Source organism: Bidens hawaiensis, unplaced genomic scaffold (genome assembly GCF_021521415.1).
Source record: "Bidens hawaiensis isolate Kalapana, Puna unplaced genomic scaffold, B.hawaiensis_p1.1 tig00016635_1, whole genome shotgun sequence".
Lineage (NCBI taxonomy): Eukaryota > Viridiplantae > Streptophyta > Magnoliopsida > Asterales > Asteraceae > Bidens > Bidens hawaiensis.
In genome coordinates this window covers 200,353-215,353 of record NW_027492523.1, presented here as the reverse complement: position 1 = coordinate 215,353, position 15,001 = coordinate 200,353, and positions in this window count along the sequence as shown.

The window sequence follows — 15,001 nt, the reverse complement described above, 5'->3', positions numbered from 1 at the left end:
AAAGTTTCGTATTCTTTCGCACATCTTGAGGCATCGGCTTCATCTGTATCTTCTTAAAGCATCAAACGAGTTTATATTTTACCATCATCCATGGTCTCTCGTTTGATCTTACACCTCTTTTAATAGCCTTAACATATTTTCCCTTTTGAGGCTTGAGCATAATGCACTTATTTTCCTTCACAACTTCTTTCCAAATAATTTTCTTGACCCAATTAGCAAAATTATTTTTTGCTCTGACTAATCATGTTCATTCTTGGCAACTCCTTTACCTCATATTCCTATAAAGAATTAAATGATCTCAAGTACCTAGGAAAGTACTAAATCCTATCATATCTTTCAACACATGAAACTTCAATTTATCATCATACAGCCAACTGATAATCCCTTTCTTTGATTCACAAAACCTTTTGATATTCTAAGATTTCTTGAAAGTAGGAGGACCCGCATGTTTCTTTCCTTTTACAATCCATATAGCACAACCGTCTTTCCAATTGTGTTGCTTTTCCCATTTAGACTCCTCACTCTCTTCCTCAACAAACTTAGAAATCTTATTGAAATCCACTGATTCACCACCTTCATTGTTAACATAATCTACCCACTCCTCTGTAATCTCACCTTCTTCCAATAAGTCATTGGTAACAATCTTCTCTCCAATCTCTCTTATCTCTCCTTCCTCCAAATCTTCATCAATATCATACATACCTTCAAAATCATATAAATATAGAAAATCACCAATCTCTTCATCAAGAACAACTGTATCATCAACTCCAGCACCAGAACCTTGTTTACATGATTCCCGTGAGTTGTATCTTGAATACCAAGAACTTGTGAAGTGTTAGTGCACGATTTTGGTCGTCTCGAGTCTTTGTAATCATTTGTATTTATTATTATTATTATTATTATTATTATTATTATTATTATTATTATTATTATTATTATTATTATAATAATGTAAAGGTATTTTAGTAATTAAAAGCCCATTCGTTAAGTTTTAAGCAGTCATTCGTTAAGCCTGTTTAACGAATGATAGTTAATTTGTTATCCGTGTCCATTCGTTAAGGATGTTTATCGAATGGACCTTAATCGTTATTGATACGTATCCATTCTTCATGGAATGTTGACGAATGCGGTATAGCGAATGAGTCATTCGCTATACCATTTTGTTATTTAATGTAATGAAGATGAATGAAGGCCATTTGTTAAGGAATGTGTAACGAATGGCATTCGCCTTCTATATATAGGCTGATCCAACCTGCATAATTTAAGTGTGTTTAAAGTATTCTCTCTCTAAGCCGTTACTCTGCCAATTTACTCACACACTTCATTTACGAATTAACCTATTATACACTTACGCATAGCATCTAACTAGATCCGTTAATCGATATGAATTGATCAATCGACTGTAGCTCAAGCTCTCTCAAGTGGTATCAGAGCTACCAGGGTTAGATCGTTATGTTATATGGTAATTCATCATGAATTAATTGGTTAATTCATTGTTTGATATTAATTATAGATCCGAAGTTGATTTTAGTGATTTTCATTGAATTAACATGATGAGATGTTAATTGGATGATAATTTAATTAGGATTGGATTCGTAATTGGTAGTGTGGATTATGTGGTTGTGGAATTGTGTTATTAAAGTGAATTGGAATGGAATTGGATTGAATTTGTGTGTTACCAAAACAAAGGATTCTGTTTGTGTTGATTTTGGTTTTTGGACTTAGTTTGGATTGATTATAGAGGTTCAGAATGGTTTGGGATTGTTTGAGTGATTGAGACGAGTTGATTGAGTTATTGGTTATGTGATTTGGTTGAGAATTGGCTAATTTATCCATAAGTGTATGTTAGTTTGGATCATTGTTTGAATTTGGGGATTTCCAGATATGGAAATTTGCTTTGAAGATTTGAAGATTCAAAGACACATTCTTTATATCTTAATCATCCATTCGTTATCAATATTAATAGCGATTCACTATTAAGTTCTAACTGATTCGTGCCACGTGTCCTGGTTGTTACAACAGAATAACAACCTCATTCGCTACTGTAGCGGATTCGTCATTACTCATTCGTCATTGATCATTCATTCACCTATTCGTCATATATACCCATTCACACTTAGTTCATTCGTTACGTAAACATCATATTCTTCCGCTACCACATTCGTCATTTAATCGTTAAGCTATTTAGGTGTTGATTCATTATCTCTGACCCTTCATTTGTGATAGCTATTTGTTATCATCATTCGTGAAGACTAAGAGTCATTCGTCATTTCATTCGTTACGTGATCCATACTCCTATTCGTTAACATAATCCATTCGCCACTGTTCACCATTCGTTACCATAATCATTAATTCGTTACATCCATTCTTTACTGATATTTACATTTTGAACCTTTAAGTTTAAGTTTGAACACTTTTTATCTTAAACTTTAAACAGACCTATATTTTGAGATGGCTGGTTTCTACGCACTGGCATCTCAAAACGTGTCAATGCAACAAATGTTACACCTCGATGCTGAGATCGGATCTCATTCAAACTGTCCTCGTTTAATGAATTTTAGTGATTTTGATAAATGAGAACCACTATTTAGAGCACATCTAGGATATTTACACCCAGACTGTTCAAGTTGCCTTGACGATGTTTATACGGTACCTATAGTTGATTGTGCAACCACCGGGTTTACTTCAAAGGCTATTCCTCAATATTCTCAAGAAGAAAAGAAATCTTTAGAGATTGAAACAAAGTCATATTCCACATTAACAATGGCATTACCTGATAATATTTTCCATCAAGTGGGAAGTATGGGTATCACTGAGGAGAGTAAGAAGGTGATGCTAAAGTTTCAGTTTCGAAATTTTAACTTATTAAAAGGAGAGACTGTTGAAGAGATGCTTACAAGATTCAATCATCTGATAGATGAGATGAATAAGCTAAGGATGGAACCTAGTGAAGTTGATAAGAGAGATACTGTGAAAAATGCTCATCCAAGTTCTTACTCGACGTTTCTCATGGTACTTAAAAAAATAGTTTCTTTAAGAATGAAGATCTTACTACAATAGAATTTATGCAGAAGATTGAAGATAGAGAGTACGACTTGAAATGTCAAAATTCATCAAAAGAAACTCAAGACTCGACTTTATATGAAGGTTGTTTACCTTTGAGTAGTTTTGCAGCTCAAATTAATGCATTTCTTACTCAAACTTCACAAGAAGGATCATCTTACTACAGTGATCCAAATGTATGTTTCATGGGTTACGGTTTTAATAACAACTCTCGTGGATCAACTGCTAATGTCTTCACTGCATCACCAAATGTAAACATGAAGGAGGCTTAACATAATTTTGCTTTCCTTAGTGCTTTCATTATCCTATGGAAACTTGGTGTGTAGAAAGATTGCTACAAGTGAATTGACTGATGAAGATTATGATCAGATTGATCCTGAAGATCTAGTGTTAATGGATCTCAAATGGAACATGGCTATGATTGTATGAAAAGTGAAGAAGTTTATGCAATGAACTGGAAAATATTTACCATATTTGAACAAACGGGTTGGTTTTGATATATTGAAGGTCAAATGTTAGAATAGCCAAGAGTTTGGTCATTTTTCTAAAGAATGTGATAAGCTTAAGAAGGAATACAATGGTCCCCGTTCTCAAGACAGAAGTTCAGGAAAGACTTTTACTAAGGTGAAAGGTAAACATTTTGGAGGAGGGTTTTCAAAGGCTGCAGGATCACAAGCTTTACTCACAGTTGAAGGATAGATTGGAATCAATGACTGTTGGGCAATGGAAGTCAAGCTGATCTGGCAATGTTCGAGCAAACTGAGAATTTTCAAGATGCTAGTGGAAACAGATTTCCATTTGAAAATGAATCAGATTTTGATGATTCCTTCAATATGCAAACAACGTCTTTTGCATGCATGGCTAAAATCAATGAGGTTAGTTCTTCTTCTGTTAAATTATATGAGAATGTGTCATGTTCTATTTATGACACTGTTAAGTCAAAAATTGATTTAATTAATGCTTATAATGATTCACTAATGAAAGAAGTTGCTTCAATAAGTGAAAATGACCATTCATGATAAACAATTTCAAGAAATTCTCAAACAAAGAACTAAGATAGCTGAGCTTGAAAATGTGGTTCTAGAGTTTTAAAGTAATTTAGACAAGTTTAGAGATTTGTCATTTTTGTTGAATGAAACCATTGAAGTATTAGGTAAACAAAAGGGCTTTAAAAATTGTTTAGGCTTTATTGAAGTTCCTCCACCATTTCATGATGACTATTCCTAAATTCCGTTTGCGGGAAACGAAGAAATTGTAATTGAACCATTCATGCATGAAGAGAAACCCAAACACAGTAAAGAAGACAAAATTATGCTTCAACTTCAACTCAAGAATCACATATTCAAAGTAAGAAAGTTTTTGTTAAGAATGTAATCATTGAAGATGTTGTTGAAACTGAAATTGTGCACAAAGACCAGAACATTCCATGTTCAAATCACATTCTGTGTGAACCTCAAGAATTTGAGGAGGTTGTGTACGGTTCAAGCACATCTAAAATGAAAAACGCAAAATCAGCTAAGGTTAAGGCTAAGAAATAAGAAAAACCAAAGATTTTTTATGTGGATTTGATGCGTTTCAGCAATCCAGTTTCTTTTAATGAAAACATTGGTCGAGTGTTTAAGTTAAAAAGTATTAACAAAGTGTTCGCTAGAAAAGATATTCCACTTTTTAATCAAGCCCGAGTTAGTCGAGAGTGTCTTTAACAATGAAACCTCAAAGAGACAAGATCTAAACATGCATTTGCTAGATTCAAAGTATCAACCACAACAGATCCTTTGGTTAAAGCCAAACAATTATTAAAATTTTCTAAGAAATTTTTATTTGTTAACTCAGCTGGAATTGACACGTTACAGATCTTTTCTAATTGTTCAAATCTTGATTTTTATATGAAAATGAAATCTGTTACGTTTGATGACTTGAACAAAGTGCATGTTCCTGGTGTTTTTCATTAACCTTATATTGCAACAGTTTCTGTCAAACCACAACGTGAGTTTGTTGATATGAGAATATGTTTCTTATGTGGCGAAAGTGGTCATGCTGGAAGAAACTGTGGAATGAAGAAATCAAATAATATTCATCCATTTATCAAAGATCAATCTAAACCAGTTCCTTTGATTAAAGAAATTCTGAAAAGACCGATGTCTTGTGATGATGAGACCCACATCAGGTTTTCTAATGTGAATCCACGCAAGGTGAATCATGTTGATAAAAGAAATGTTAATTAAAACCCAAATTTTTTCCTACGGAACCAATTTGTAAAAATGAGAACACAAATGTAGTTCGAGCTGCATACGTGAGACGAAAGTCAAAAATACCTTTGACTTATTCACAAGAAGCTAAATCGCATTTGGATTCAATCAACATTTACTCTTCAACTGAAAATAAAGTGGTGCCCAAGACTGAGGCTTGGGTTGCCTTTTTGAACTAATCATTTTACCTATGTGTGCAGAGTTTATCCAAGACTATATCTGGTGAGAACTGGATTATGGATAGTGGATGCTTTCATCATATTACCGGCAACATCAACCTACTATCCAATGTCAAGAATATTCAAGGGGGTTATGTAGATTTTACGGGTAATTATGGGGGGATGATTACAAAAGAAGGAGATGTGTCAAATGGTCGTATTAGAGAAAGTAAATTATTGTGATAAAGCGGATCACAATTTGTTGAGTGTATCTCAAATATGTGATAAGAAGTATACCACTGTATTTACTGACAAGGAGTGCATAATACTCAAACCAGGATATGTTATTCCAGAAGACATGGTTGTTATGCAGTCTCCTCTGTCGAATGATATTTATGTACTTAATATGAGTACTAAGGTATCGACTTCGACTTCTGTTGAAACATGTTTTGTCTCAAAAGCAACTAAGAAGTGCTCAATTCTGTGGCATATGCGTATGGGTCATATTCATGTTTGAAAGAAGAATTATCTGATGGCAAAGGATTTGGTGGATATAGTATCCCTGAAGCACTTCAAGCTGAGATCACTGTGTTGCATGTAAAAAGGGCTAATAGAAGAAGAAGTCACATCCATCTAAGTTAATTAATTCCATTGATAATCCTTTGGAACGACTTCATATGGATTTTTTTGGTCCTGTGAATCATCCGAGTATTGCTGGAGATTGGTACTGCCTAGTTTTCACAGAGGACTATTCAAGATACTCATGGGTGTTATTTGAGTTTTAAAGATCAGACACCTATTCTTGTTCAAAATTTAATCACAAAGTTCGAATCACTGTACAAACACAAAGTGAGACGTATTTGGAGTGATAATGGTACGGAGTTCAAGAATACTAAATTGGACTTATTTTGTATTCAGGAAGGAATCCATCGAGAATATAGTGCTCCATATGTACCTCAACAGAATGGTGTTGCTGAACGGAAGAACCGAACACCGATTGAATCTGCAAGAACAATGTTAGCAAATTCAAAGCTTCCTATCCAATTTTGGAATGAGGCGGTGAACACTTCTTGCTACACGCTTAATCGTGTTCCGACTGTGAAGAAGTTGCAAAAGACAAGTTATGAGCTTCTGAACGATCGAAAACCTAATTTAATGTTTTTGGAACCTTTCGGGTGTCCTTGCACCATGTTGAAAAGAGATGCAGGAAAATCCGAAGAAAAAGCTATTGAAGGTTATTTCTTGGGCTATGGATCGCCTAAGAAACGGGTTTTCAAATTTAGTTCGGGTTGTGTTGAAGAGTGGTATCATGTTGATTGTCAACGATACACAGTACCTCCTGCTGGCTGGGGTCCTGATTGGATGTTTGACTTTGAGAGTTTATTTAATTCTTTTACTCCGATAGTTGATCAACCCGACGAAGACTTGGTGTGTGCATATTTAGAACATCAATTGTTTTACACACCAAGGTTTTCAACTTCTAATTATGATGATGTTAAACAAGATGATCTTCCTTGATACATCTGATGTTATTTCTGTTTCATCGGATGATGGTCATTTTGTTGATTCCTCTTCAGTTCCATTTTCTGAAATTCATGAGATTGGTGTATCGTCTCATGATGCTGAAGAGAATCTTACTAATTTAACTGATAATTTTATTGTTCCCGAGAATCTGATTCTTCGGATTCATACTTATCATCCTCAGGACAACATCATTGGTGATCTTGATGTCGGTGTGCATACATGTCATCAGATTGCTAATACAAGTGACGTTAATGTATTGTGTGCGTATGCTGATATGCATTCTTGAAGAATACACTTGTGCGTATGCTAAATACACTTGCTTTCTGTCTCAAATATAATCGACTAGTGTTCATATGGTGCTTGAAGATTCTTCATGGGTAGAAGCAATGCAAGAGGAACTGCAACAGTTTAGTCAGCTGGGTGTTTGGGATCTCATTGACAAGCCTAATAGAGTTAAGAACCCTATTTCGATCAAATGGGTCTTTATATGTAAGAAGAATGATCGTGGGGTCATTGTCAGATATAAAGCACGTTTGGTTGTGCAAGGATTTCATCAGCAAGAAGGCATAGACTACACAGAAGTATATGCTCCAGCTGCACGATTGGAGGCTATACGAATATTTTTGGCCTATGCAGCTTTCGAGAATATTAAAGTTTATCAAATGGACGTCAAGAGTGTGTTTCTCAATGTGGAACTTCATGAAGAGGTGTTTGTGAAGCGGCCACATGCTTTTGAAGAGCCGAACTATCCTGAGCGTGTTTACCGACTAAACAAGGCTTTGTATGGTCTACACCAAGCCTCAAGATTTTGGTACGACACACTTGCTGACCATTTGACGAATGGTGGCTTCAAACGAGGTACTGTGTACTGTACTCTCTTTTATAAGACTATTGAAGAAGATTTGCTCCTCGTCCAGATATATGTCGACGACATCATCTTTGGTTCTACGAACGACAAGCTGTGTAAGGATTTTGAGGAAGTCTATGCAGACGAAATTCGAAATGAGCTTGATGGGGGAGATGAATTTCTTCTTACTTTTGCTGGTTCATCAGTCTGATGTTGGAATTTTCATTCATCAGATGAAATATGTGAATGACGTCTTGAGACGATTCAAGATAGCTACCGGAAAATCCCTTCGACGCCTCATCCCGTGGGTCAAAATTTGTCACCGGATGAATTGGATGATACTGTAGATCCGACCTAACAACGAGAAATGATAGGTTCTTTAATGTATCTAACTACTTCTCATCCTGATATCTGTTTGTTGTTTGTTTATGTTCCAGGTACCAATCAATTCCTCGAGTGACTCGTCTGGCGGTGGTTAAGCATATGCTTAACTATCTGAGGTGTAATCCTGACACGGGGTTATAGTATCCCAAAGATGATAGCTTTGATCTCACTGCTTTCCATTTCGGACTGTGGAGGATGCAAGATCACTTTCAAGTCAACTACAACGGGTTATCAATTTCTTGGAAGCCGGCTTGTTTCGTGGCAGTGTAATAAGCAGACAACGGTCTCAACTTCTACCCGCATAAGTAGAGTATGTGGCAGCCTCGAGTTTCTGTTCACAGGTTCTTTGGATCCAGCAACACTTCCGGGATTACGGTTTGAAGTTTCTTACTACTCCCATATTTATTGATAACTCGGCTTCTATATTTATAATGAAGAACCCCGTGCACCACTCTAAGACGAAGCATATCAAAATTCGATATCATTTTATTCGTGATTGTTTTGAAAAGAAATTAATTGATCTAGAGAAGGTGCAGATGGATTTTTAGAAAACTGATCTGTTTATCAAAGCTTTTGATAAAACTCGCTTTAACTCTTTGCTTGGTTTAAACGGATTAAAAACTCTTGCTGATGTCGACAAGCTCGGATAATCATTTTCTGTTTGTAAACTTTATTTTGTTTTGGTTATTTTTTATATTTTGGTTTCTGGGGAAATAATGGGAAAAATACAAAAAATATTGTGATTTTCTATTTGTATAGAGAAAAACCAAAAACATTAAAAAATGCTCCTGAAAAATGAGTTTTGAAGCAAAAATAGAAAATGATAATACATTGATAAGCTAGTCTCATATCCAAAAAGAAATAAGCTTAAAAGGATGAGTGCTTAATTTCATTGGTGCATTGATAGGTCTTAAACAAACTGTTAAGGTAAAGTATGTGATATAAACATAAATAATTGCCAAATTAAATGAGGTGTTAGTTTCTTCCAAAAGTTTCGGTAATGAAGGCAGAAATGTAATAGGCTGTCATACTCAAGCCTTATTTCTGTTTGATCACCTAAAACAAAATTCTAAATAAAATGCATCTAGTTTATGGTTAACATTTCAACAGTGTATGGTCTTATGGCCTCAAATCCTATATTGATGGGATGCATCTGGTTTCTGGAAATTGTGAGTCTTTATGCGGGTTATTATCTGGGTAATCATGAACATGAATATTTCAAATGCTTTTAGAGCGAACCCAAAGTCATTAAACTTGATCACTGTTGTACATCGTACAAAATCGTTACTGACTTGATCAAAATCCGCAGTTAGTCATACATAGTTCTTCCCTTGCGCGCGTCTTAATACCAGTAAGAAACGGACCCCAGGGGATACAATGTTTGTAAGCCTAGTGATGAACTCGTGCACACTCACTCACAGTAAAGGAAGCTTGGTGTATTGCTTGATAATGGAGGTATACCTTGTAGTGGGGATTATGAACTTAGATTGTTTATAAATCTATAAAACTTATATTTTGATCTGCAGCATAATGGTTTAAGTCAAGTTAGGGTGACATGGTAAAAGTCAAACTAGGCCTGAATCGAGATTAGGGGCTGATTGTTTATGATATTCTGTGCCTTAATTAAAATTTAAATCATATCACAAAATACTCGAAGGTTTGTTATAAGATTTAAGTGGACAATAATATTAATGACCGAATTAACACCAGTCATAATAACGCCGAAATATATAACTGAGATGGAAGGGCAATTTGGTCAATATGATTCTCTACTTAACTCACAAAAATATGTACTGCTTTCTTAGAATAGTTTTTATATTTATCTTTGTTTTATTCGTTTTTAATTCAAAAATATTCAAAAGTTCAAAAATATTGTGCTTTTAGTTTATTTTCTGCTTTATTTTCGATTTTTAAGCTAAATGGTACAAATTTGAAAAAGAAAATACTAAAAAGATTTTCCCATGTTTTTATTTATTTATTTTATATTAATTGTTTTAAGTTAATCGACTTTAATGTAATTGTTTTTAACTTATGTGTTTCAAATGCAAGACACGTTAAGGTATTGCATCTTACTCCTAGTGGTTAGAATCCTAAGGTAAAGTTTATCGGAACACGGGTTTCAATGCTTTATTTAATTCATGAAAATTGAAAAAGTAATTTTCTTTTTGAATTGTTTAATTAATTAATTCTTATTCGTTATGTTTGTTCATAACGAATGGAACTTATTTGTTATCTTTGTTGGTAACGAATGATGGTCATTCGCTTCCGCTTACACTGATAAAGTATGACCTCATTCCTTATTAATATTAATAACGAATGATGAACGAATCTTTGTTGATTCGTTAGTGGTTCTAATTTATGATTTATTCGTCAACGGGGTTAACGAATGATACAACGTATGTGGACCATTCGTTAATTTTCAATTAACGAATGGGTTCATTCGTGTGTCTTGGTTTGTTTGTAATCTTGTCCTTTATAATGAACAGGGGGTGAACGAATCGACTCATTCGTTCACCTCATTTATTACAAAGACAAACAAAACTGCCAAAATTTTCAAAATTTTTTGACCTTCACTGAATCAAGTTTCGTTGATTGATTACAATTCTTAAGGTATTGACGAGTATACCGCAATGTTTTTCATCAAAAATCATCAAGTTTAGATAAGTTAATTAGTTGATTCTTTAACCGATATTTTGTATTAATCAATGAACCTTTTAAACTTGATTGTTTGTAGTATTTGTTGATTGAGGTTAATCAGTGATACTATTCCGAGTCTACTGATATAAGATTTATGTAGATTCATCATTGCTTATGGTTTAATTGATCATCAGTTTGCATGTTTGACCATTGAGGTTCAATTAATTTTGACTTTAACGAATAGAGTCTACTTTGGATAATTATTGATATATATTCGTCAATGTTGTAAAACTCTCTAGGCGGTACCTAGGAGGCCAACCCCTTTGTAGGGAGTACTCGGGGAGTACTCGGCTTGTACTCGGAGATGATAAATATAACATAAAATAATTATCGGATATTATATATTTGTTAAGATAAGCATAATTCACGTCAAAATAAGCATAATTCATATGAAAAAAAAACATAATTCAAAAAATTCATGTTTTGTTGTTATTTGATTTTTTACTAAATACAAAAAAATAAAACAATTTGTGGCCGAGTTGACCTTGGAGGCCGAGTAATCCCGAGTACTCCGAATTTTGACCGAGTTGGATCTTGGCGAGTAATGGTGACCGAGTTGGGAAAAGGCGACAAGGTTGACGTCCGAGGACCTTGCAATCTCCCATTCCAAGGCCTTGGAATCCGACTTTTATGGACAACGAATAACTGGTCATTCGTGTCTAAAAGAAACAACTGAACACATTCGTTGAATCTTCATAACGAATAAGCTACATTCGTGTTATTAAGTAACGAATGTACACTCATTGGCTCTACATAATTAACGAATGGACTCATTCATTCATATACATTCGTTATTCACTCATTCAGTAGTGTGATGACAACGAATCAAGCCATTTGTTATAACGAAGGAAACCATCCGTCATAAAGAATGAGATAGCGAATACTAGTTGCAATTTTAAACAGACTTCAATATCATCAAGTTTAAGTTGAAGTTTGATTTTAATTAAAATTAAGTTCGATTTTACAAATACTCGTGTTTTTGTGACTATAACAATGCCTGACAATATGATCCAAGATGTACCAGTTGTCGATCCACAACCTGCTACTCAACAAGAACAATCTCCTGTACAACAACAACAAGTTCAAGCTGCTCCTGCATTACCGTATGATAAGAAGCACAATATTTGTGCATTCGTACCTGAGAACTTTAAGGATCAGGACATTTTTGGAGATATTATCGCATTTTTACGTCGATCCCGGATCTACTATGCTATAAGTGTTGATGTTCATATACATTTTAGCGTGACTCTTCCTTTCTGGGATTCAGCTAAGTATGTAGTGTCCGAGAACCACATCGTTGCCGAAATCAACAAGACGTCTATCACAATCACTCATGGGTGATACGTCGGGTGCTGAGATTTACTGATAACATGGATATACCATGTGAGTTCGATAAAGCGCTTATTTGTAGATTATTCCAGCGATTATTTTATACCAGAGCCCTGGATCATTCCCAATATAACAAGGCGTACTTGTGTGCCCCATACAAGTACATATTGTATGCTTTGAGTCATTTCCTTGGGGGACGAAAAAGTGATTATGAAAAATCTCGGATAATGCTCCAGTCTACTTTCGGTGCTCTTATATTGAACAAACCATTCAATTTCTCCGAGCTTATCTTCTACCATATGAAAGGGAATTGTCCGGTTAAGAATTGTCCGAATAAGTTTCTTATGTATCCATGATTCGTGAAGTTATTTATTCAAGACTTGATTCCTAATATGTGATTGATCAGTCGTTACAAAATGATGTGTTGAAATTAGAACACATGACGGCTAATAGGTTGAAGAGAATGAAGACATATCGCAATCAAGCACCAGAGGATCGTCTAAGGACCAAGCATTTAATTGGTCATTTGGTGAATCCAGATTATGTATGTCCTTATAATGATCATTGGATCCATGATGACTCGGATTCTGAATGTGAAGTGGGACCAGGTGGGAACGGTGGTGATGGTGGAAATGATGACGATTATGGAGATGGTGGAAATGGGGGTGATGGACGACGTGCTGAAGTTGATGCTGCTCAACGTAAACCAAGCATCAGATAAGGCATGGTTTGGGTGTGGAGATAGGTCCACAAGTGCCTAGGTCGTCTGTGCAACAAAGACCGGAGGTGTCGCTTACTGTTAGCACCCCGACAATTACTCTTACGAAGACTTCATCATAGCATCCGAGGTTTGGCTCGATTCCTCAAACGATGCTATCTCCTTTGCCTACAACTCTTGTGAGATCAACAATAACTTCTCCTGCTACTACAATGAGGCCGACACAAACTTCAGACTTATCAATTATGAGAGTTACTCGTTCACAAGGCCCGGTTCAGCCTGTTCCGCCAAACTTTCATGTCTTACCACAAGCTCAGCAGATGGACATGCTTCTCAGCTTGATTCACTTATACGAGAATCAGATGGCAGCTGATCGTCAATAACAGGGCTAGATGTTGATGAATCAACGAAGACTGATGAGTTATATCTCTTACTGCCAGAAAGAGACAAAGGAACTCCATGAGATTGTTACGCCTCAGGGGAAGAAAATAAAGGAACAGGAGGAGATCATTCTTCAGTTGACATGTAAAGATAACGCGTTGAAGAAGCTGAAGAATGATGATACTGATAAGGATCCTGATGCTGCTGGTGCATGTAGCAGTGAGCCGAAACAAGCTCATAGTTCATCTGCTGCAGGTACTAGTAGTGGAAGTGGTGAGGGTAATGATCAACATATAGTAGTTTATCAAGATACTACATATGTCAAGCCTATCGAGTTGATCAAAGCGAACACCATACTATTTATGGATCATAAGGTTGGGATGGTGATTAGTACTGCCAATGCTGACGAGATCGAGGAGGGTGAGTTTGTTGATCATGCCCTGTCTCATGATTAGATTTATTTATTATTAGGGTTGAATGATAAAGTGTTGGATGCATTGTAGGTTGAGGAAGATGTTGAGATTTTTTTTTCAATCTTTTATATCACCCTAAAATATATAACTATTTCTAAGCTCGTAGAAAGATGGACATGTGGTGTGTGCTGGTTTGAGTGAATCTAAGTATAACCATCTCAAAGTTTTCAGATTATGGTAATTCTCCCTAAGCATCGAAATTCGGTTTCACCGTTTTCAAATTATTATATATATAAAAACTGCTAAAGAGGACTATCAAAGCTAGTTGGGCCTACCGACACATCCCAAATCAGATATGCAAACCATCCATACTTTTATTATTATATTATTTAAAAGTTCTGAGAGTTCGTTAGCACATTGGTAATAATATCATTTCCTGCTTAACGTAGAACAAAAACAATTTTTAAGGGACATTTTTCTTTGAAACTTTTTTTTTAAATATTAACTCCCAAGATTTTCAATATTCTTTTATTTTTCTTAAAAATGAAAACGTCAGCCCCAACATTTAATGATGAGGAAGTCCAGTATGACACGAGTATTCCACATGGGAGTACGTTGTTTATTTATGAGGACGAGGATATTGAGATCGAATATGTGACGGTGGAGGAGTACCCTGATCTTTATGCACGGTAAAATGTTGATCAGGGTGTTCCATCATTCACCGAAGAACACGTTAAAGTTGCCGAAGATCCTTTTGAGAAGACAACCAAGAAGAAAGAGAAAGTGTCGACAAAGAGGTCAAGCTCGTTGGATCCTAATGCTGAGGGTTGGTTCGGGGATCACAACAAATCCCTAACCTCGAAGACTATCGAGGCTTATTGGTATGTTTATTAAGAGCACATGATGGATGTCAATGCACGCACCAAAGCTAATAAGAAGACCACGTTCAAGGTCGTGAAAACAGTCATATGTGACATCGTCTTTTGGTTATATGATTCAGAGTTGTGGGTATGTATTGCCAAGTGGGAGAACGACATTCAATACTTTTAATATATTTATGATGTTCTCTCACTGCCGAGGAGGGATGTGTGGACGCTCTCCAATCGGCCATTCATTAACCATGATGGAAATCAATTAGCAGGATGGTTTCACCAATATCTGATCTTTGAGGTCTGTACGGGTTATAATTCTTTAAATCGCAGGTGCCAACCAGGAAATACATCAATGAGATTGATCCT